At 38.2% G+C, this 20,447-nt stretch overlaps 1 long non-coding RNA gene across 2 annotated transcripts in view; it reads left to right on the top strand.

Moving 5' to 3' along the window:
• Window positions 1-20,447, top strand: part of LOC114045815 — a 617,680-nt gene that overhangs the window by 75,111 nt on the left and 522,122 nt on the right. For both annotated transcript variants that reach the window (XR_003569432.1, XR_003569433.1), the window contains exon 3: window positions 8,715-8,783. This is a non-coding gene — a long non-coding RNA (uncharacterized LOC114045815). The remainder of the gene's footprint in view (window positions 1-8,714; window positions 8,784-20,447) is intronic.

Raw genomic sequence — 20,447 nt, 5'->3', positions numbered from 1 at the left:
TTTAAGTGATAAAGTAATAGAATAGAAATCTACTGTTCTACCTGGCAGAGTTTTGTTCCCATTTCCCAAACTACCTCCCATTTACTGCTCTACTCTGACTCACATTTTGTGACTCATTTTGTAATTCACATTTATATAGCTTTATAGTTTGTTTTCAATATGCCTCCTTCATGACAAGTATGTGAAGTAGGCAATGTAGGTATTATTATTATTGTTGTTATTTCCATTTTATAGATGAGGAACTGAAATTCAAAGCCGTTAAGTCATTTTCTGAACATCACAGAGGTAATAAATGTTAGAGATAGGATTCAAAAACAAATCTTCTGATTTCAAGTGGAGTGACCTCCCTAAGTTCCTTTAAGTCCCAACTAAAATCCCACCTTCTACAGGAAGTCTTCCCCAAACCCTCTTAACTCTAGTGCCTTCCCTCTGTTAATTATTTTCTGTTTATCCTGTATATAGCTTGCTTTGTATGTATTGGTTTGCATGTTGTCTTCCCAATTATATTATAAGCTCCTTGAAGGCAGAGACTGACTGGCTTTTGCTTAGCACAATGCCTGGCACGTGGTAGGCACTTAAGAAATATTAATTGATTGATTGAGTGTCCTTTCCATGGTACAGTGTTATTTCTTCTAATTATTCTCCTTCAGATTCACTTGGCAAACAAATGACTTTTCAGGCATCAGTTCTCCCATTTCTTTTGTTTGAAAGGTTTCCAAACCACAACACTTTCTTCCACCAAGTTCTGCAAAAAACATACTTCTTTCATGAACCCCTATCTGCCTTCATATTTCTCTCACCCATGTCTGCCACATCTTAAGGCCCTGCTTAAATGATGTCATCTCCACAAATCCTTCCTGAACTCCTTAGTTAAGATTCATCTCTCCGTTTTTGGAACTCTCATAACACTATGTTTGTACCTCTCTTGTATATTTTTATCATGTTTCATTTTGTATTAAAATTATTTGCATGTCTTGTGTCCCCTACTAGACTATAAGCTCCTTAAGGGCAGAGGTCTTACCTCATTTATATATACATCTCACTGTAGCTTACCATAGAGCTTTGCAAATCGTAGAGATGCCTAGTGAGTGTTTGTTGAATGAATGAGGAGATAAGAATGATTTTTGAAAATGACATTTGTTAGACCTCAAGACCTTTAGGGGAATCCCATACCTTGGTGAGGATCTCTTAGGAAGATTCCTCAGCCTCTCTTATTCTATATCTATACTTCCAAAATGCCCAAGAGGCTGTAGAAGCACAGTCAATTTTGAGCCATATTAACCTAGCACCATCCCTACTTACTAGCCTTCAGCTAACTAGCTGCCCAGTTGATTGATGGAAAATTTCTTTTTATGTCTTCAGGTTGTCAAATTGACATATCCTCATAGTCATTTTCTGTTTATCCATGTATCTTTCTTCCACTATGTGGCTATGTGTGTCAATGACTATTTGTCCTTATGGGGTTAGATTCTGACCTGACAATCATGATAGAGGCTTTATGCTTTAACATTACCAAAGAGCAGCAGATTTAAGTTGACTCTGGAAAATATTTTGGAAATATAATTATAGACTTTCATCTATGAACAATAAGTTGTTTTTCCTTACTTGACTAGCTCTTAGAATTGAATTGAAGAATTAGTCAAGGTGAAATGAAATCATCTTTATAAAAATAATTATTTCCATGACAGATTACTACATCAGTGATTCCCACCTTTCTCAAAGGTTAAAGTTTTGGACTCTCAATAGTAGTTGTATTCATAGAAACTGTTGGTCAAGAAGATTCATAAATCTCAAACTGGAAGAGAAAATTGAGACCCAGAAAAAAGTAACTTGTCCAAAGTCATGTAGCAAATAAATGTCAAGAGCAGGATTTGAACGCAGGCTCTCTGATTTTTGATTCATTCAATTGTACTATGCTGCCATGAATTCAGTAATTAATTTTAACATTAATAACTATAGGAGTATCTGGAGGCAGCGTGGTATAGTGGCCAGAGGCCTGGTCTTATAATCAAAGAGGCCTGGGTTCAAGTCCTACCTCCAAAACATATTGATTGCTGTACCATGCAGAAGTTATTTAATCTCTCAGTACTCCAAGTAGCTCTCAAAGTTTCAGGTATGTGCATCATCAGAAAGTTTTTCCATCAGTATTTCTTTATAACATTGAAATCACCTGTTTGATCCATAATGAAAGTGTATACATATGTAATGCACCTTGTTTAACCAACCAAAGGTACCAAAGCAACAAGCACTTATTAAGCATTGACTGCGTACCAGGCACAGTGCTATGTATCTGGGATACAGAGCAAAAGTGAAATAGTAGTCACTCACCTCAAACATGTACCTATATAAGTAGAAGGAGTGCTTGTGGACGAGATGGAAGAACAGGTGCTAGCTACAGGAGGGCCACGAAAGCCCCTGCAGTGGATGGCAACTCAGTATGGAAGAAAACCAGGGAATCCAGGAGGTGGAAGAATGGAAGAAAAGCACTTCAGGCTCAAGGGGCAGCCAGTGCAAACACATGGAGATGGGAGATTGAGTGTTGTGTGTGAGAGATGTCAAGGAGATCAGTCCAGGAAGTGTGGAGGAAACTGGAAAGGCAGGAAGTGACCAGTCTATGAAGACCTTTGGATGTCAAACAGAGGAGTCCATAATTGTTCCCAGAAATGATAGGGAACCACTGGAGTTGGTGGAGTGGGTAGAATGGTCAAACCTGAGCTTTGGAAAAATGGTTTTGGGGGCTGTGTAGAAGAAGAGTTGAAGTAGGGAGAGATTTGTGGCAAGACAGAAGTTTTATTTCCTTATTTATCTTACTGTCATTTAATGAGACAGACCCTTTGCAGTAACTAGGAATCTACCTCCCACAGGTTGGGATCACTGATTTACCTAATTAGATTTATTAGCCTTTCTTGTGTTACTGAGCAGTAGTTGTTGCTATTGTTGTTAGTGTTGTTTTAGTCAACTGCGTCTAAATGCACAAGAAACTCACCAACTTGGTGTTTGTAAAGACATTTACCAAAAATGAAAACAAGGACATGTTAGACAGAATGAATGCAAAAGCATTGTTTCGCTCTGTAAGAATAGTGTCAGCTCCAGGAACCAAGATGATGGAGTAAGAAGCAAGTCACTCTCACCCTCCCTTATTGACTTCTGAAAACTCAGAAAATATCGCCCCAGGAAAAACCTTGGAATAGCTGAGCCAGCAGAAAGACAGGGTGCAGCAGTCATGTAGCCTAGGAAGCTTGGGGGATTAATGGGAAGGTCCCCTCTTGCTCTAGGGGAAGGGGAGCAGTACAAGAAGGGAGGTGTCCCAGCAAGCCAGCGGCAAGCCTCACCTCAGCATATCAGGGGGAGATCCTGAGCCCCAGGATGGTGGAGCAGCCAGGTTCCAACACCAGGACCCCCTGAATACCTCAGTACAGGCAGGGGAACCAGCAGGTACCAGTTCGTTTTGACAGCCTTCTCCAGCAGCCAGATGTCTTGGTGCCTAAGCACAACTCCATGAAACACAACTCCAGGAGGCAAAACTCTGGGCTGACAAACATCCTCCAGCAGCAAAATATCACCGTGCAAGGCCCGGGTGAGCATGCACCAAAGAAAGGAGTGCAAGGCCTGGGTGAACAGGTGTCCCCCAGGGACCAGACTCCTCAATCCCATTCCAAGAGCTTCAGTGTTGCTGACCCTAGCTCAGTACCAAGTAAGCTGCCAGAATCCTACAGCCTCTAACTGCCAGCATCTGAGGCCCCAGAACACAAAGCCAGTGACCAGGTCTGGGGCTTCCAGCACAAGAAGCTTGGGTCAGTGCCCCCTACACTCCAGCAGGAGAGCTCAACTTTTTTTAAAAATCAGGAAATAGGCAAACACCTTGAGCAAAAAGCAGAAATGGACGAAGACCATAGATTCTTATTATGGAGACAGGGAAGATCAAGGCACAAATTCAGAAGAGGACAACATTATCAACATACCCACAACCGAAACATTAAAGGGAAATATGAACTTGACTCTAGCCCCAAAAGCCTTCTTGGAAGAGCTCAAGAAGAATTTTAAAAGTCAAATAGAAGAAAAGTTGGGAAAAGAAATAAGAGGTATGCAAGAGAGAGTCAATAACTTGGAAAATGAAGGACAAAAATTAACAGTAGAAAACAAGTCCTTAAAATTGCAATTGGCCATATGGAAAAAAAAAATACAATGAAGACACTAAGTCCCTAAAAAGTAGAATTGGCCAAATGGAAAAGGAGGCACAAAATCTAAAAGAAGAAAATAATTCGTTAAAAATTAGAACTGGGCAAGTAGAAGCTAATGACTCTATGAGAGAGCAAGAATCAAACAGAAACAAAAGAATGAAAACATAGAAGAAAATGTAAAATGCCTCATTAGTAAAACAACTGACTTGGAAAATAGATCCAGGAGAGAGAATTTAAAAATTATTGGTTTACTTGAAATCCATGATGAAAAAAAGAGCCTGGACAGTATCTTTCAGGAAATCATGAAAGAAAACTGCCCAGACATACTAGGGGAAAATTGGAATACTAATGCATTGTTGGTGGAATTGTGAACTGATCCAACCATTCTGGAGAGCAATTTGGAACTATACCCAAAGGGCTGTAAAATTGTGCATACCCTTTGACCCAGCAGTACCTCTTCTAGGTCTGTATCCCAAAGAGATCATAAAAATCAAAGAAGCACCCACATGTACAAAAATATTTATAGCAGGTCTTTTTGTGGTGGCAAAGAATTGGAAATTGAGGGGAGGCCCATCAATTGAGGAATGGCTGAACAAGTTATCGTATATGAATATAATGGAATACTATTGAGCTATAAGAAAGGATGAGCAGGCGGACTTCAGAAAAACCTGGAAAGACATGAACTGATGCTGAGTGAAATGAGCAAAACCAGGAGAACATTATACACAGTAACAGCCACTTTGTGCAATGACTGACTTTGGTAGACTTGGTTCTTCTCAGCAATGTAAGGATATAAGACAACTCCAAAAGAGTCAAGATGGAAAATGCTATTCACATCCAGAGAAACAACCATGGAGTCTAAATGCAGATGGGAAGCATACTATTGGCTCTCCTTTTCTTTTCTTTTCTTTTTTTGCTTCATTCTCGTGGTTCCTCTCATTAGTTCTAATTCTTCTATACATCATGACTAATGTGAAAATATGCTTAATATGAATGTGTAAGTAGAGCCTATATCAGATTACATGCTATCTTGGGGAGGGGAGAAGAGAGGAAGGGGGAGAAAATTTAAAACTAAAAATCCTATGGACATGAATGTTGAAAACTAAAAATAAATTATTAATTTTTTTTAAAGTTATTAAAAAAAAACTGTGTCAGGAATGCAAAAGCTGAGAATCACCTGAGGCAGATGAAGAAAGCCAAAGACAACAGAAAGACAAAGGGTTTGGGGTTTTTGTTGTTGTTGTTTTAACTATATTGAAGTTTGATTTTTATTTTGGTTTTCTTTTATCAAAGAGAATGATCTTTGTATTGGAGGGACAGAACCAAAATGGTTAATAGGGAGTTGATATCTAAGACAAATTAGGGGATAATTAGAGAGCAGTTAGATGGTCTTCAGGAGTTCATGTCACCTGGCCCAAATGAGATTCTTTCTAGGGTCCTGAAAGAATGTACTGATGTGAATGCTGAGTCAGTGTCCGTGATTGTTGAAAGACAAGAAGGAAGGAAGGAAAGAAACAAACATTTATCAATAAGTGCTAAGCACTTTACCAATATTATCTTATTTGATGTCCCCATCTCAGATGTTGCCCCAATATATTTAAAAAAAAAAAAAGGTATTTCTATAAACAATAGGCCAGTAATCTTGACTTCAATTTCTGGTAAAACTCTACAAAGTACTATGTAACTAATTCTGTTGGGCATTTAGAAGTGGAAGCAATGGTGACAGGAAGTCAGTTTGGCATTGTCAATAACAGGTCATGACAAACTAACCTTTTTGACAACGTACATTGGCTAACAGATGAGAAGAATTCAGTAGATGTGATTTACTTAGATTTTAACCATTTAATAAAGGCTGTAATGCTGTTTTTGTGGAAAAGGGGAAAACTGTGGGCTAAAATCTAATATAATTAGGTGTATCCACAATTGGTTAATGGAAGAAACTAAATTCATGGTTAATAATTGCTTCATGTGCTCCAGTGGCTCCCACTTGCTTTAAGGATCAATGATAAAGTCCTGTTTGGCTTTGGAAGTCCTTCATAACTTGGTTCCTTCCTATCTTTCTCATCTTATTACACTTGACTCCCTACCATGTACTCTGTGATCCAATGACACTGTCCTTCATGCTGTTCCTTATATAAGATTCTCCATCTCCTAACTCTGGAGCATTTTCACTGGAACTCTTCCATGCCTGGAATTCTCTCCTTCCTTATCTCTGCCTCTTGTTTTACCTTTTTCCTTCAAGTTTCAGCTAAAATCCCATCTTCTTTAGGAAGCCTTTCACAGGTTTCTTTAAGTTTAGTTTAGTGCCTTCCCTACAAAATTATCTCCAATTTATCTTCTGTGCGTATGTATACATATAATGTGTGTTTATATACATGAAAAATATATTTCATATCCTATGTGTGTATATATATGCATATGTGTATAATACATATATACACATACACACATATACACACAAACATATCTATATAAACACAGGATATGAAATCTATATGTATAATTCATATATAGTTTTTTGCATATTTTCTCCTCTTCCCTCAAGAGATTGTGAGCTCCTTGAGGGCTTCTTTGTATCCCTAGTACTTAGTACAATGCCTGGCACAAATTAAATGTTTAATAAATACTTGTTAACTTGAATTGATGTCAATTTGGAAAGGAAGTGTGACTCTAGTATATCTCTGCAGGAATCTGTGCTTGGCCCTATGCAATCTTAGATTTTTATCAGTGAATTGGATAAAGGCCTAGATGGTATGCCTTTTGAATTTTCAGATGTTACAAAGCTGGGAAGGATACTTAAACATATTGGATAGTAGAATCGGGATTCAAAAAGATCTTGATAGGATAGAATATTGGGACAAATTTGGTAAGATTCATTTTAATGGGGATAAATGTAAAGTCTTATACTTAAGTTTAAAAAATCACCTTCACAAGTAAAATGGAGCAGGTGTAGTTAGACATGTTTGTCTGAGAGAGACTGAGCAGGAGTTTTAGTGACCTTCTAGTTCATTATGAGTAAGCAGAATGATATGACTACCAGAAAAGCTAAAATGATCGTAGGTTGCATTAAGAAAGGCACAGTGTCCAGAAACAAAGAGGTGAAAGAGGTGATGGACCCACTCTATCCTAGTCAGACCCTATTGTGATCAATTCTGGGAACCAAATTTTAAGAAGAAAATTGATAAGCTGGAGAATGTCAAGAGGAAAGCAGCTAGGATGATGAAGTCCTTGATTTCAATTAAATTCAATATAGTAAACATTTATTAAGTACCTACTAAGTATAGCATGCTGATATATACAAAGATATAGCTAAAATAATCCTTATTCTCAATGCTCACCTAGGAATGGCCTCCTGGGAGCTGGCCCCTGAGTTGTGCTTGAAGGGAGCTAAGGATCCTCTAAGGTGAAGATCAGGAAGGAGTTCATTCCCAACGTGGGTGACCCCTTGTACAAAGGGATGGAGGCCACAAATAGAATGTCGTAGACAGAACACAGCTAGAAGACCAGTTTGACTGGACTGTATAATATAGGAAGGAGAATAATAAGACAAAAGATTTGGAAAGTAGGCAAAATGTGGAGGACTTTAAAATCCAGTCTGAGCAATTCATATTTTATCCTAGAGGTAACAGAGCATCATTAAATGGTGTGGTGTGTGTGTTGTGTGTGTGTGTGTGTGTGTGTGTGTGTGTGTGTGATGGGAGGAAGGGAGGAAAAGAGGAAAGGAGTGACATGGTCAGATCTGTGTTTTAGGAATATCATTTTGGCAGCTATGTGGAGGATAGTTTGGTGAGGAGAGATACTGGAAGCAGGGAAGCCAATTAGGAGGTTCTGGGGATAGTCAAGGCAAAGATTGGTTGAAGAATGTGAGGTGGGAATGTTTAGACTGAAGAAGAAAAAACATAGCTGGGAATGGGCCGGGAGGCTATGATAGTTGTTGTCAAATATTTGGAGGGCTTGTCACCTGGAAGAGGGATTGTAAGGGCAGAAGTAGTCAAGTTGTCAACAAGCTTTTATTAAACATTTGCTATGTATGTGCCAGACACTGGGGCTAAGCTACAAATAGGAGTAGGAACAATAGGTAGAAGTTTCAGAGAGGTGAATTTAGATTTGGTGTAAGGAGAAACTTCTTAACAATTAGGGCTCTGCAAAAACAGAATGTGTTGTTTTAGGATATTGTAGGTTCCCTTTCAGTGGAGGTCTTAAGGCAAAGACTGGATGTCCAGTGTGTGGTAGAGAGAATTCTTTTTAAAGTATGAGTTACATGAGGTAGCTGCTGAGGTCCCTTCCAACCATGAAGTTTTTTTTTTTTTTAATTAATTAATTTAAGTTTAACTCAGGTCCTCCTGACTCCAAGGCCAGAGCTCTATCCACTGCGCCACGTAGCTGCCCTCAACCATAAAGTTTTATAAGTCTGATTTTATAAAATACAAAATGAGATAGTGAGTTAATTAATTTAAAACCATAGACCATTAATACAAGATGTTATATTTAAAGATTTTTTCTTAGCTCTATCAATCTTGTTTCTTCATATAGGTCTATTGCAGATGTTTGGACATCAAGTCTAGACAATTCAGCTGTGCCCTTGAGTTAATGGTGTTTATGGTATGTTTTCCTTTTTTATTTTTCCCTTCTTGACTGCCTTTGATCAGTTTCCAGTTCACAGAACCAATAAAGAGATAACTTTTTCTTCCTTATTCTGGTAGAAAGATATCTCCGTAAGTGTGAAAGGGCAAGTCTAGCATAATCATTCACAGTAATAACCTCAGGTATCAAGTTTTAGAATCTTCTTTGCAATTGTATTTCCTTTATTTTTCTTGGATTTCCTCTACAGTTAAAACCCAGGAGTTTATGTTCCTTGTACAATTTGATATATAAGATCTTGGCTCCATAGGTGACCAAGAACCACTACAGTATTTTAGAAGCATAACAAAATGACAGTGATGCTCAGTTTTCTAAACAATAAGCACAGAGCAGAATGCTTAGTGCATGAACCTGACCACAAAGCTTTGGCCATTACTTTCTCTGCAGTGGGAGGCCATGAAGGGCCATATCAAAGCATCCTGGTCGGAGGATCAGGCAAATGTATGTGAGCATGCCCCTACACAGACAACTGTGTGCTGATGTAGGGAAAAGAGATTCAAGGCAAACACAGTGGTCCATCTCAGTACCTCTCACTCACTCTTTTCTTATTTGGTCCTCTTATAATAGAATAAGTAATGCACAGCTCACCACAGTGATTGATTCTCCTATGACATCCTAATACTTTCTATACCAAAGTGGCTGTTGTCCCATTCACCATTCTTCACTGTACACAAGCAGTGCCATTAGGTCGGGGCTACCTTTAAATGGCCCTTCAGAATTGGGATTAATTATTTTCCTCCCCAAGTTGCTTCCTCAGCAGTAAAATGCTCAGAGGAAACTTTCTCATGAAAATGTAAGAACTGGTGTTCAACCTTAGAACAAGACATATTTGAACTGCAGTATTTTCCTTAGATGGTAATTGCTTACAATCCACATCATAGATTCTGGTGTTAGACTCTAATGTTTACAATGTTTTTCTCATGGCAGTTTTTCCAAGACTCAGTTCAGGTGCCACTTCCTTTAGGAAGCCTTAATTTTCCCAGTTGTTCGTGCTATGTCCATCTTCAGATTATTTCATATTAGCTGTGTCTGTTCTTTTCTAGGAGAGTGCAAGCTCCATGAGGGCACGGTGCCTTGTATGTAGTTGATACTTAATAAATGACTATTGTTGGAGTGAACAGCACTTCAAAGTAGGTTGTTCAAATGTCATCCTCCTCGTTTTTTGGGTTTTTTTTTCAGCCAAAGACAAGATTTATTAAAGATCACCCATACTGGCCAGACTTAAGGAATCTTAACATTTGTGAGCTATTGGCTAGATTATAAAAATCTGAGCCCTTGGCTGGACCCTTAAAGAATCTGAGCATTTGTATTGCTAATGCAAGCAGGCCAGATCTTAAGAATCTGAGCACCCTAATTGAGGCAAGATGAATCTTATATACAGAAAGACTGTGGGAGGGATCCTCGAGTGGCCAAGTAGTCTGGGGTTACTGGAGGAGGGGTCTAAGGAAGATCTGGGTGGGAGTGGCCAGTAAGCTGGGGTGAACAGAATGCCAGGGACCTGGACCACTTGGCCAAGGGAGAATGGAGTCTAGATAAGATTAAGGGTGGGAACTGGCCAGGGGCAATGAGGAGATAACAAAACAGAATTGGAAGATTGGGTGTAGCTGCAATGAAAGGTCAGTTGAATGGATTACAGCCTCAGGCATATGCCAGAGATTTGGCCATGTGGGAAAGTCCAAGGTTTTTCCTTTTTGGGGTCCAGATCCCAAAGATATGTTCTTTTCCTTTTATGGGTTCAGATCCAATCCCTGTAATTCCCCCCCTCAAACAAATGGGACTCAAATTCTCTTGTGGTAAGGGGCAAAGGTCTTGGCTTCAGAAACTGCTTCCTGCTGTCAAGGGGTGTAGAGCTGTCCCTGACTCAAAGGGATCCCAAAGAAGAGGTTGACTGGAACAGAGAACAGGCTGCATCTAGGGGACAATGGGGGAACATTGGCTGGTACCCACTGTTTGCTACCAACTCTACGTGAATGATTTGTAGTCTGGAAGACACAAATCTGACAGAAAAGACTGCAGGTTCCAGATATAGGGAGAAGCAAAAGTATAAGAGCCCCATTAAAATCATTTACATTTGACCTGCAGGACCTTGTTACTTTTTCAAAAGTTTAAATAACACTTTTGCAGGTAGAAGTTTTCTACCCCATAGTTACCCAAATGAATTTGACAGAGACTGACTTTCACTTCAGTTAACACTGAATTCTCTCCAACCCAAACTGAAGATATTTATGATTTAATTTCATTTGTTTGAATTGAATGAATTGTATTGAATGACTACACATTCAGGTCAAAACAGCAAGATCTCACGCACTTGCATTAATCTTTTACTGACCACTTGCTCTGATTATAGAAATTTGCTATAAAAGGATAAAGCAGGGACTAGATTTAGGGCCCAGATATTTCAGGATAAAACATCCTTAGCTCTGCTTGAATTCATATAATTCAGTTTTCCAACCATGCAGTATCAAATCGACCTTATAGCCAGACTCAGGAATAGCCAGGTGGGTAACATTCCTTTTCAAAGGAACATAATGGGGAAACTGAGCCAGGAGGATTCCATCCTAAACTGAGGCTAAAATTGTCCTCTCAGCTTTTCCTGATGTTGACTTCCCACCAGTGTCACATTTTCTCTGAGTAGCTTATGGCATTTCTCTCAGAGATGGTGGATTTCTTGATTATTGATCGATTATTATGATCCATTAAACAACTCAAAATAAAATAATTTATGGTACCATGAGCTTTTATCTCAAACAGCAAGTTTCACTAATCACAGCTTAGGTAAAACTTTTCCAGGATTTACATCTCAAATTTAAATTTGTCCTGGTGTGAAAAGCCAATCATTAGAGATTATTTCTATTAACTTGCAAATTCTCAGCAAGCCATAACCCAGACAAGCTTTTTGGCAAGTTTATACATTAAAACAATAACCAACAATTGTTTTAGCTGTAATCAAATTATGACAAGTTGCTTGACATAACTGATGTTTACCAGTTTGAAACTTGAAACAAACCCATTACCAATCAGGTGACTTCAGTTTTGTTAAATGCATTTCCAAACTACTTTACACAGAGAATCAACATCTCATCAGTAACAGTTAAAACTGCAACTTTAAATAAGTGGGCTTACCCAAGCTCAGAGACTGAGCAGGATATGCTGAACCCAGGTGATGCTTCCAGGCAAAGATTGCCCCAGAGCCCAAGACCATTGCCAGTGGGGTCCATGCTGTAGCTGCTGCCCCTCCCCCCTCCTTCCTTTTGCCAGGTGGGGGAGGGCAAATTCAGAGGTGGGAGGAGGGTGAAACTCTCTCCTCCTGTGACAGGGATTAACAGATACCCTCTTGACTCAAGGGAAGGGAGTGGGAGAAGGGAGTGACCAGGGTAAAGAGGTGTTTCAAAACTCCTTAATGATGGATCACAAAACCTCCAGAATCTGCTAAGATGTTTTTAGCTGTTCTGACTTTTCCCTGTAGCCTCCATGAAGGAGAATCTAGCGGTATAGAGGGAGGGAGTAAGTAAGCCTCAGGGAACCAAAAAGTACCTGCAGTTTTCCCAGTTCCCTAGTGCTGAGAGAATTGGGAGGATCAGGCCTATGCTTCCAAGATAGGGAGTCCAAAGGTATTCCCAAGTGCATGGTCTCAAACAGAACCACTGGACCAAGAGTCTGAAAGTGTCAGGCTGAATTTGAGACAGATTCATAGCTGTCTGACCTAATGGGACCTGAGAGGTCAGACCCAAAAAGCACTTTGAAACCAAGCCTTCCTAGGTGCTTGGAAATCTACCAACTTCAGGGCAAGAAAGGAATTAGGGAGAGGCCAGAGTTGGGGGTGGTGGGGAGGTTGGTTTACATACCTTCCAGTCTTGGCTGGAGAAGAGCTTGGGATTAGCCTGGTCAGGGAACCAAAAATGTTGAGGTTTAAATGTTAGGGGTGCTGGGACCCCAAAATCAAGACACACGGGTCCTGCCCAAATAAATTTGACCCAAGCCTTTCAGTCGAAGACAAGGTGTATTAAAGATCCATAATACTGGCCAGACTCTTAAAGGAATCTAAACATTTATGAGCTATTGGCTAGATTATAAAAATCTGAGCCCTTGCCTAGACTTTTAAAGAATCTGAGCATTTGTATCACAAATGCAAGCAGGCTAGATCTTAAGAATCTGAACCATCTTCCTCATTTTTTATAGATGAGGGAGTTCATTGCCCATTTGTCCATAGTCACACAGCTAGTGAAGAGGGTTAAAGACGGTTAAAATCAGGACTTCAACTCATATCTCCTGACTGCAAGGCCAGCTGCCCATCCATTATACCATGCCACAGCAATCTTAAAGCAAATGTAATTGTATTCTTCTAGGAGCTATATTAAATGGAACTCCACCTCATGGAGATATGCACAACCCATCCATATGTATTTAGGGGGGCACATATAATAACCTTGTGTTTGTAAGAGTAATAGAAGACTTTTTTTCCTGTTGCCATTTGTGTGAACACAAATATAACCTACTTGTATCTGATTACTTCAATTTGTTCTCCAATATCTCATTTAAAAAATGACCCTTGTACATTTTTGTGTCATGTGTACAAAACCTACCAAACTTGTTACCTTGGGCCTTCTTAACTTTTTTCTGTGTCATGAACCCCTTTGTCAGAGAACAGAAGCATGATCTCTCTACTACTTCCTCACAATGGTATATGTAGGGGTGCTTTTATGAACACTCATATCCCAATTCCTCATAAACTTAAAAGTGTGCCAACATTCCCGTTGGCAGTCTGGTGAAGCTTGAAGACCCCATCTCAGAATTATATTTGTAAATGTATAAATAAAATACATAAGCATACATAGCTTGGTGGGTAGAAAGATGTAGTTTTATTTTTATCCATTCAAGTTCACGGACTCCCTGAAATCAATCCACAGATTCTCAGGTTAAGAATCCTTGGCAAGCTGGACTGCTTTGAAGGCTGTCTGTAGAAGGGTACATAAAAAGTGATACTGTCCACAGGAAATTATTAAAGAAGCCATCACACCATGACAAGATTTCATCTGAGCAATCATAATCATTTTCCTCTCTCTTTTCTCAGTTGTTTCAGTTAAATATGACATTTGATTATTGTCTTTTTTTTTTTAATCTAGAGAAGCTGGGTGGTATTGTTATACAAAGAGTGTTCAAGCCTGCTGACTCTTTCTTCTGAAATGTTTTCATTACAGCCATGGGTGTGGTGCTTATTGCTGGTGCTTTCTAACTTTGGATATGAAATGTCACACAAGTGTTGCTTGATGTAGCTATTAATATGATTATATGACTGTAGTCAGTTTCAAAGGTGTTCTAAGGGCAGCCAGTGGAGCCATGTGTAAGAAGTAAAAGGCATATGAGGTTAAGCTTGTAACTTAGCCTTGCAAAACTAAAGGGCACAGAAAAAGATAGGTAAAATGTGTATCTACCACCTTAAACTTTGTATCCCTGGTGTAGGAAGGGTACAGTTTTAAATTTTTGACTTGGACATGAAATCAACTAGGTAAGATGCTGATAGCCAGCATAGACTATCTATAACTCTTTAAGGTTTGCCAAGTGTTTTACATACATTATCTCATTTAATTCTTATAATCACCCTTTGAGGTAAGTGCTATAGGTATTATCAGCATTTTACATATGAGGAAAATAAGAGCTCAACAGTTGAGTATGAATTCTACCCATATAATTGCCCAATGCCTTTGACGAGCTATCCTTCCCATTTCATGGAATTGTAGAATCACAAAATTTCGGAGTTGAAATGTACCTTATTGACTCTTGGTCCAATCTGATCCAAAAAGGAATCCCTGACAAGGATGACACACCTGCCAAGTAGTCAGCTCATTCACCCCCTACTTGAAGATCTCCAGTGGAGGGCAAACTGCCACCCCTTGAGGCAGGCAGCCCATTCAACACAGGAGCAGATGTAAGGGTAGCATGTTTTGCTTGGCAGCAGCACTGAACTTACTTCTTTGCCACTTCTAGCTGTTGCTGCTGAACAAGACTATTCTCTCTTCCACCTTCCAGCTCTTCACAGACTTGAACATGGCAGTCATTGTTCCCCTCAAGTCTTCTCTTCTCCAGTCATGACATCCTTTCTTCAACAGACTCAAGGTGTAGACTCAAGGATCTTCATCCTTCCATTTGCCCTCCTCTACAGGCTTTACAGCTTATCAATGCCCTTCCTAAACTGTTGTGCCCAGAACTGAACACAGTACTCTCCATAAAGATGGTGCTTAGCTTGATTTAGAAACAAACAAAAATACCTCCTCTGGTTCTCTTATGCACTAATGGCAGCACTGATCTCACCAGGTAAAAATGGTTCCTGCCACCCATTCCAGTAAGACATTAAAATGAATTGTCCAGTCATAGAAAAATCCCCTCTTTGTGGATACTTGATCCAAAAAGACTAGACCCGTCTTTAAGTTTGGTACCATTCCAGATGTGTTTATTTTGTTAACTTGAATCTAGATACTATCTGTAGGAATGCTGACTTAGAGGAAACAAGTCCTACATCATGAAGACAGGTACTAAGAGAAACTGGACTGTTACTGAAAAGGTTTCTATACTGTATCTTACACATTCAGCAGAAATGTTTTAGCCTTTTTATCAGGTGCAATAGAGGCAGTATGGGTGTAGTACAGAACATGAATGCCTGTATGCAGCCCACAACTCTGACTCACTAAGTGAGGTGAACCAGATTAAAATGTGATTGGGACATGTTTAACAAAATAAATAAAAATAAAATAAAACAGATAACATTACATTTTAAAATTAAGTCAATATATAGCCTACAGGGATCCTTATATAAGATTTTTTTCAGCTTCCATTTGAGTTTGACACCATTGGTGTAGAAGACAGAAAGTTGTAGTAAGGATGAGCTATATTCAAATTCTGCCTTGGACTTTGACTCTGTGAGCCTGAGCAAATCACCTCACCCCCATCTGCCTTGGTCAGCCTCTAGGGCTTATTTATAGTTTCTGTGGCCAGGTTGGGTATAGCCTGCCTTTGTGAAGAGAGCTCATTCAGTATGTAGTAGAATCCTTCAGGATTCAGTGGAGTTGTATTATTTCTGATGCTTTCTTTTTTCTGCGTCTCCCACCCTCAACTAATGTAAAGCCAGTATTTTTATTTAGGCATTTTTCAGTCATGTCTGACTCTCTGTGACCACATTTGGGGTTTTCTTGGCAAAGATACTGGACTGGTTTGCCATGTTCTTCTCCAGCTCATTTTACAGATGAGGAAACTGAGGCAAACAGGATTAAGTGACTTGCCCAGGTTCACACAGCTAATAAGTATGTAAGGTCATATTTGAACTCAGGAAGATGATTCTTCTTGACTGCAGACCTAGCACTTTATCCATTGTGCCACCAGTATTTTTAGGACAGAGTTAAAAAGTTTAAAAACACTACCTAAACACTTAGTATAACATTTTTGGTAAAATAGATCATGAATAGGTTGAATATTTTCCATACCCTGAAATCCTATGTATTACTCTTTCTCAATTAGATTATATAAAGAAAATGAAAAAAAAAATAAAAGCCACAAATAAGCCCGAAGTGACTTAGATATATTTATGTGTGAGGTACAGGAATAGCATATGTAATGATATATTTTTCATGTTTCCCTAGAATTTCTTCTCCTAGAGTAGAGAGTCTCAACCTAGGGTTTTTAAATATGTTTTAAAATATATTTTAATAATTGTATTTTCAATATAATTGGTTTCTGGCTTCCTTTGTCATTTTATGTATTTTAGTTTATGCATTTAAAAAAAATATTCTGAGCAGGAGTCCATAGTATTCACCACACTGCCAAAGGATTCCATGACAGAAAAATGGTTAAGAACCCGCCTTAGAATGTCACAACATGTTATTCTGAATAATATTTTAGAGCTCTAGTAGATATGGGACAAAATGCATATAACTTTATTTTCATCTGTCAGGTATGAGCTTCTTTAGTATATTTAAACAGATTTTTTCCACTTATGATGTTTCTGCCATGGTTCCATGTAAATGGCTCAAGCAATTTCATCAAGTCAGTAGAAATTGTATAACTGGATCCTGGAATGTGGTGTAGGCTTTTAAGCTTATATGGTATTGGGACATGAGTGTTTAGAAACCTCCCCTATATGTATCATTGTAAGGAAGTAGTGGAGAGAGCATGCTTCTGTTCTCATTGTAATCTCCTTAGTGGATTCTCTGTGTGATTAAATTAATCCATTTCTTTTAAAAGGATCAATTTGTGGTGTTTAGTTTTAAAGAACAATTGCAGTCAAAACAACCAACCTTACTACTTGTTACCATCAGCTCTCCCTCCCAGGGGAGGGGAGTATAGAAGAATGATGGTAATTGATTGTTATTTTTCAATGAATAGTATGAGGAATTATTTTGTTTTCCAGAGTCACAGTAGCTTAGATCAGAATTTCATCTTTGTGAAGTATTATTTCTTTGCTTAGTTGTAAATACCTGTTCAATCCAATTGCAAGCTCTGTGCACTTTCTTTCATTTTGGTCTTATTCAGTCACATACATTTATATCTGCCTCTCTGGCAATTGTCCCAAAGTATGTTTGGGTTGAGGTATTATATATTATATCTGGTGAGGCTTTAGAACTCCCTTTTGCTCATATCAATCCTTATTTCTATTTGTTCTTGTAATTTAAAGTTAATGAAAATTCTAAGTTTACTTTTATTTTTTGTTGGCTGCCTTACAAGAAAACCTTTATTCCTCACCAGTCTTCCATCTAGACTGAAAACAGAGTAGGTGAAATAAATCCTAGTGGCTCCATTTTAGATAGCAGTATTCATGTTGGTATTAGTATAGCAACTGTCTTGGAGATACACCAAAAAAAAAAATCCCTTCTATGGGCTTGTGTTTTCTTCCATTGAGTGCACAGGCTCTTCAAACAGTCCAGGGTGTAGGAAGCCTTGGTGACTTTTCATATCACCTATTACAAATATACTTTCTGATATATTGCTGTTATTACTCACCTTGGGGGCGTGTGTGTGTGTGTGTGTGTGTGTGTATGTGTGTGTGTGTACACATATGTGGATCACCTAAAGGTCACTTGTAATGTCCTTTAAGAAAAGATTTGGCAGAAGATTCCACTCTTGAGGCATTACATTTTTTCTACCCTTTTCTCCTTGATTTTATGTAAGAAGGGCATCAGTAAAAATATGGGTAAGGAACTCAACTTACCCCTCTTACCTTTATATCGCACAGAACATGTCTGAGTTTAAATATGGGTGTCATCTCTGAAAATTATGTTTGATTTTATTATATACTTTATGAATTTTATAGTTTGTACTTTGCATGTCTACACAGGTATATATGTGGAATATCCATAAGTAATGTAAATCCACATTAAATCCATTTCATTAAGTGCTAGTATATTACCACTTCCTCTCATAGGTTTGTAAAAAAGGAAAGGGTAGTTTCAAAAGGTGATAAGTAAATGTATAAATATTCATTGTGTCACCTTTGCAGAGTAATTTCTAAGACTTGATGGGCTATGATATTTAATTACATAGTATGATTCAACAAGAGAGAAAGGAGAAGGCCTGATGGAACACTACTGTTCTTGGATCAGACTATTACAACAGTGAAGATTTGAAATCCTTATTTAATTTTGAACTTTATTTTCCACTAATCTTGAGGTGACTCAAGAGCTGACTTCATCTGAGGAGTGGTTGCAGATGCTTCTTCACTGTCTCACATATAAGAGGACAAGTCGTGGAGAAAAAAAGAAAGAAAAGGGGAAAAAAAAAGCCCTGTTTTTGCACCTGTTTAAAAATCTCAAATGCTCTTTGGTTCCTGGGCAACAGGCAAGAATCCTGAAAAGCTTGGTTGCACCTGCCCAATTGTTGCTGGCAGCTGTGACTTACGAGTTAGAGCACAAAGCAGCTTGTTAGCAGTTTGCTTGTGTTCAATTACGTGGGTAGAGTACACTGAGCATGAAAGATTCTTACCTGATTTAATCCTTCATCTGCTGTATTTGCTCACTTTAAACTCCTTGCTTTTAGCCTCAACAGATATGCCTTCACTTAGCTTGTAATGTTTACCAGAAGAGGGACTATTTTTTTTCTCCATGTCATAATTCTGAGTTTTAAATATTTTCTTTGTAACTGCTGGCCGTATATAGTATATATTGCTAACTTCTTTGACCAGTACCTGTGGAGAGTAGCTATCTGCAGATAACTGGGTTAATGATAATTTTGTCCTGGTAGAGGCATTTTGTGTTTGGCTCTGTTTCACCATGCTGGCAACCCCATCATGTGAGGCTGGATGTAGTTATTGATCCATTTAGCTGAACAGATTTGAAAGCATTTGGCTATTAGTGGACACATGGGGCATATTCAGAAAATATAAGTGTATATTATAAGATGGTTTCTTGTTTTGTGCATGTGTTAGGAGGGGGAAGGAAAAGGGTGCTGGAAGGAGTGTTCGAGAGGAAAAAAACACAAATAAGTGAGAATAGAATAATAATGCTAGGAGAGTTAGAGACTAAAATCTAGAGTTAAGCTAAGCAGACCTCATGATCATGAAAACATTATTTTGTGAAAGGAAGCTTTGGAATCTTTGGTTCCCATACTTTTTAGTCATCTAGTGTTCCATCAGTTAAATATTGCTTATTAGCATATTATATATTTATTTCCTGATATTTCTACTTTCTGAATATTATTTGGATTGTTAAAAAAAATGTGTTAATTATCCATTTACCATATTTGATCTGTGACTTATTTGTGTGTGTGTGTGTGAAAATTATGTGACTGAAGTTTGAAAAAAAAAGATTTGGGGAAATTATATATTTTTTCAAGATATGGTAGCTTGAGTAAGTGTCTAAAGGACATTGTTTTCTTTACCATTTTGCTTAGTGATGTAAACTTTGGCTTGAGCTAGTGTTATTTTTTCCCTTTTATTGGCCCATTTGATAGTTATTTGTAGATCACTCTGATTAATCCATTAATATAGAAAATGGATACTTATATAGTCTTGGAGACTGTTATTACATGTAATACATTTTGGATAATTTTTTTTTTGCACTCATGTTACTGATTAGAGATAACTAAAAAATAACAATCCCATCCCATTATTTTTGTCAAGCATTTGCATATTTGTTATATGCAGAATTTGAGCCCACCTTCACATTTGTTTTCGTTTTTTATGACCTATTTTAATTTTTTAAAAAGTGATTATATGATTACTCTTTCAAAAGACAAAAGTAACACTAGATCTTGTACTTGGATGAGAATCTTGACTCTCACCCCATGTGACCCCAGACAAGTCTATGTATCTATGTAGCTTCTATGAGTCTGTTTCCTCATTTGCATAATTGAGGTAATCATATATGTACCACTGGGAGCTTTTTAAAATCTTAAAGAACAATATAAATGTGAGTTATTGATGTTAGTCTTAAGGCTGGTATTAAGTGATTCTCACTAAAGCTATTCAGGAAATTGTTTACAGAATAGAAATAAGTTTAGATCCTTTGTGTCTTAGCTGTGTGACCCTGGTCAAGTTGTAAACCTCTGTCTTCCTCAGCTGCCTCATCTGTAAAAATGGGGATAATAATAGCAGCTACTTCTTGGATTTGTTGTGAACATAAAATGTGTTAGTATTTGTAAAGT

The sequence above is a fragment of the Vombatus ursinus genome, unplaced genomic scaffold (genome assembly GCF_900497805.2).
Source record: "Vombatus ursinus unplaced genomic scaffold, bare-nosed wombat genome assembly UNPS02001419.1, whole genome shotgun sequence".
NCBI classification, from domain to species: domain Eukaryota; kingdom Metazoa; phylum Chordata; class Mammalia; order Diprotodontia; family Vombatidae; genus Vombatus; species Vombatus ursinus.
Note: the sequence above shows the minus strand (reverse complement) of the source record. Positions and strands in the feature narration are given on the sequence as shown.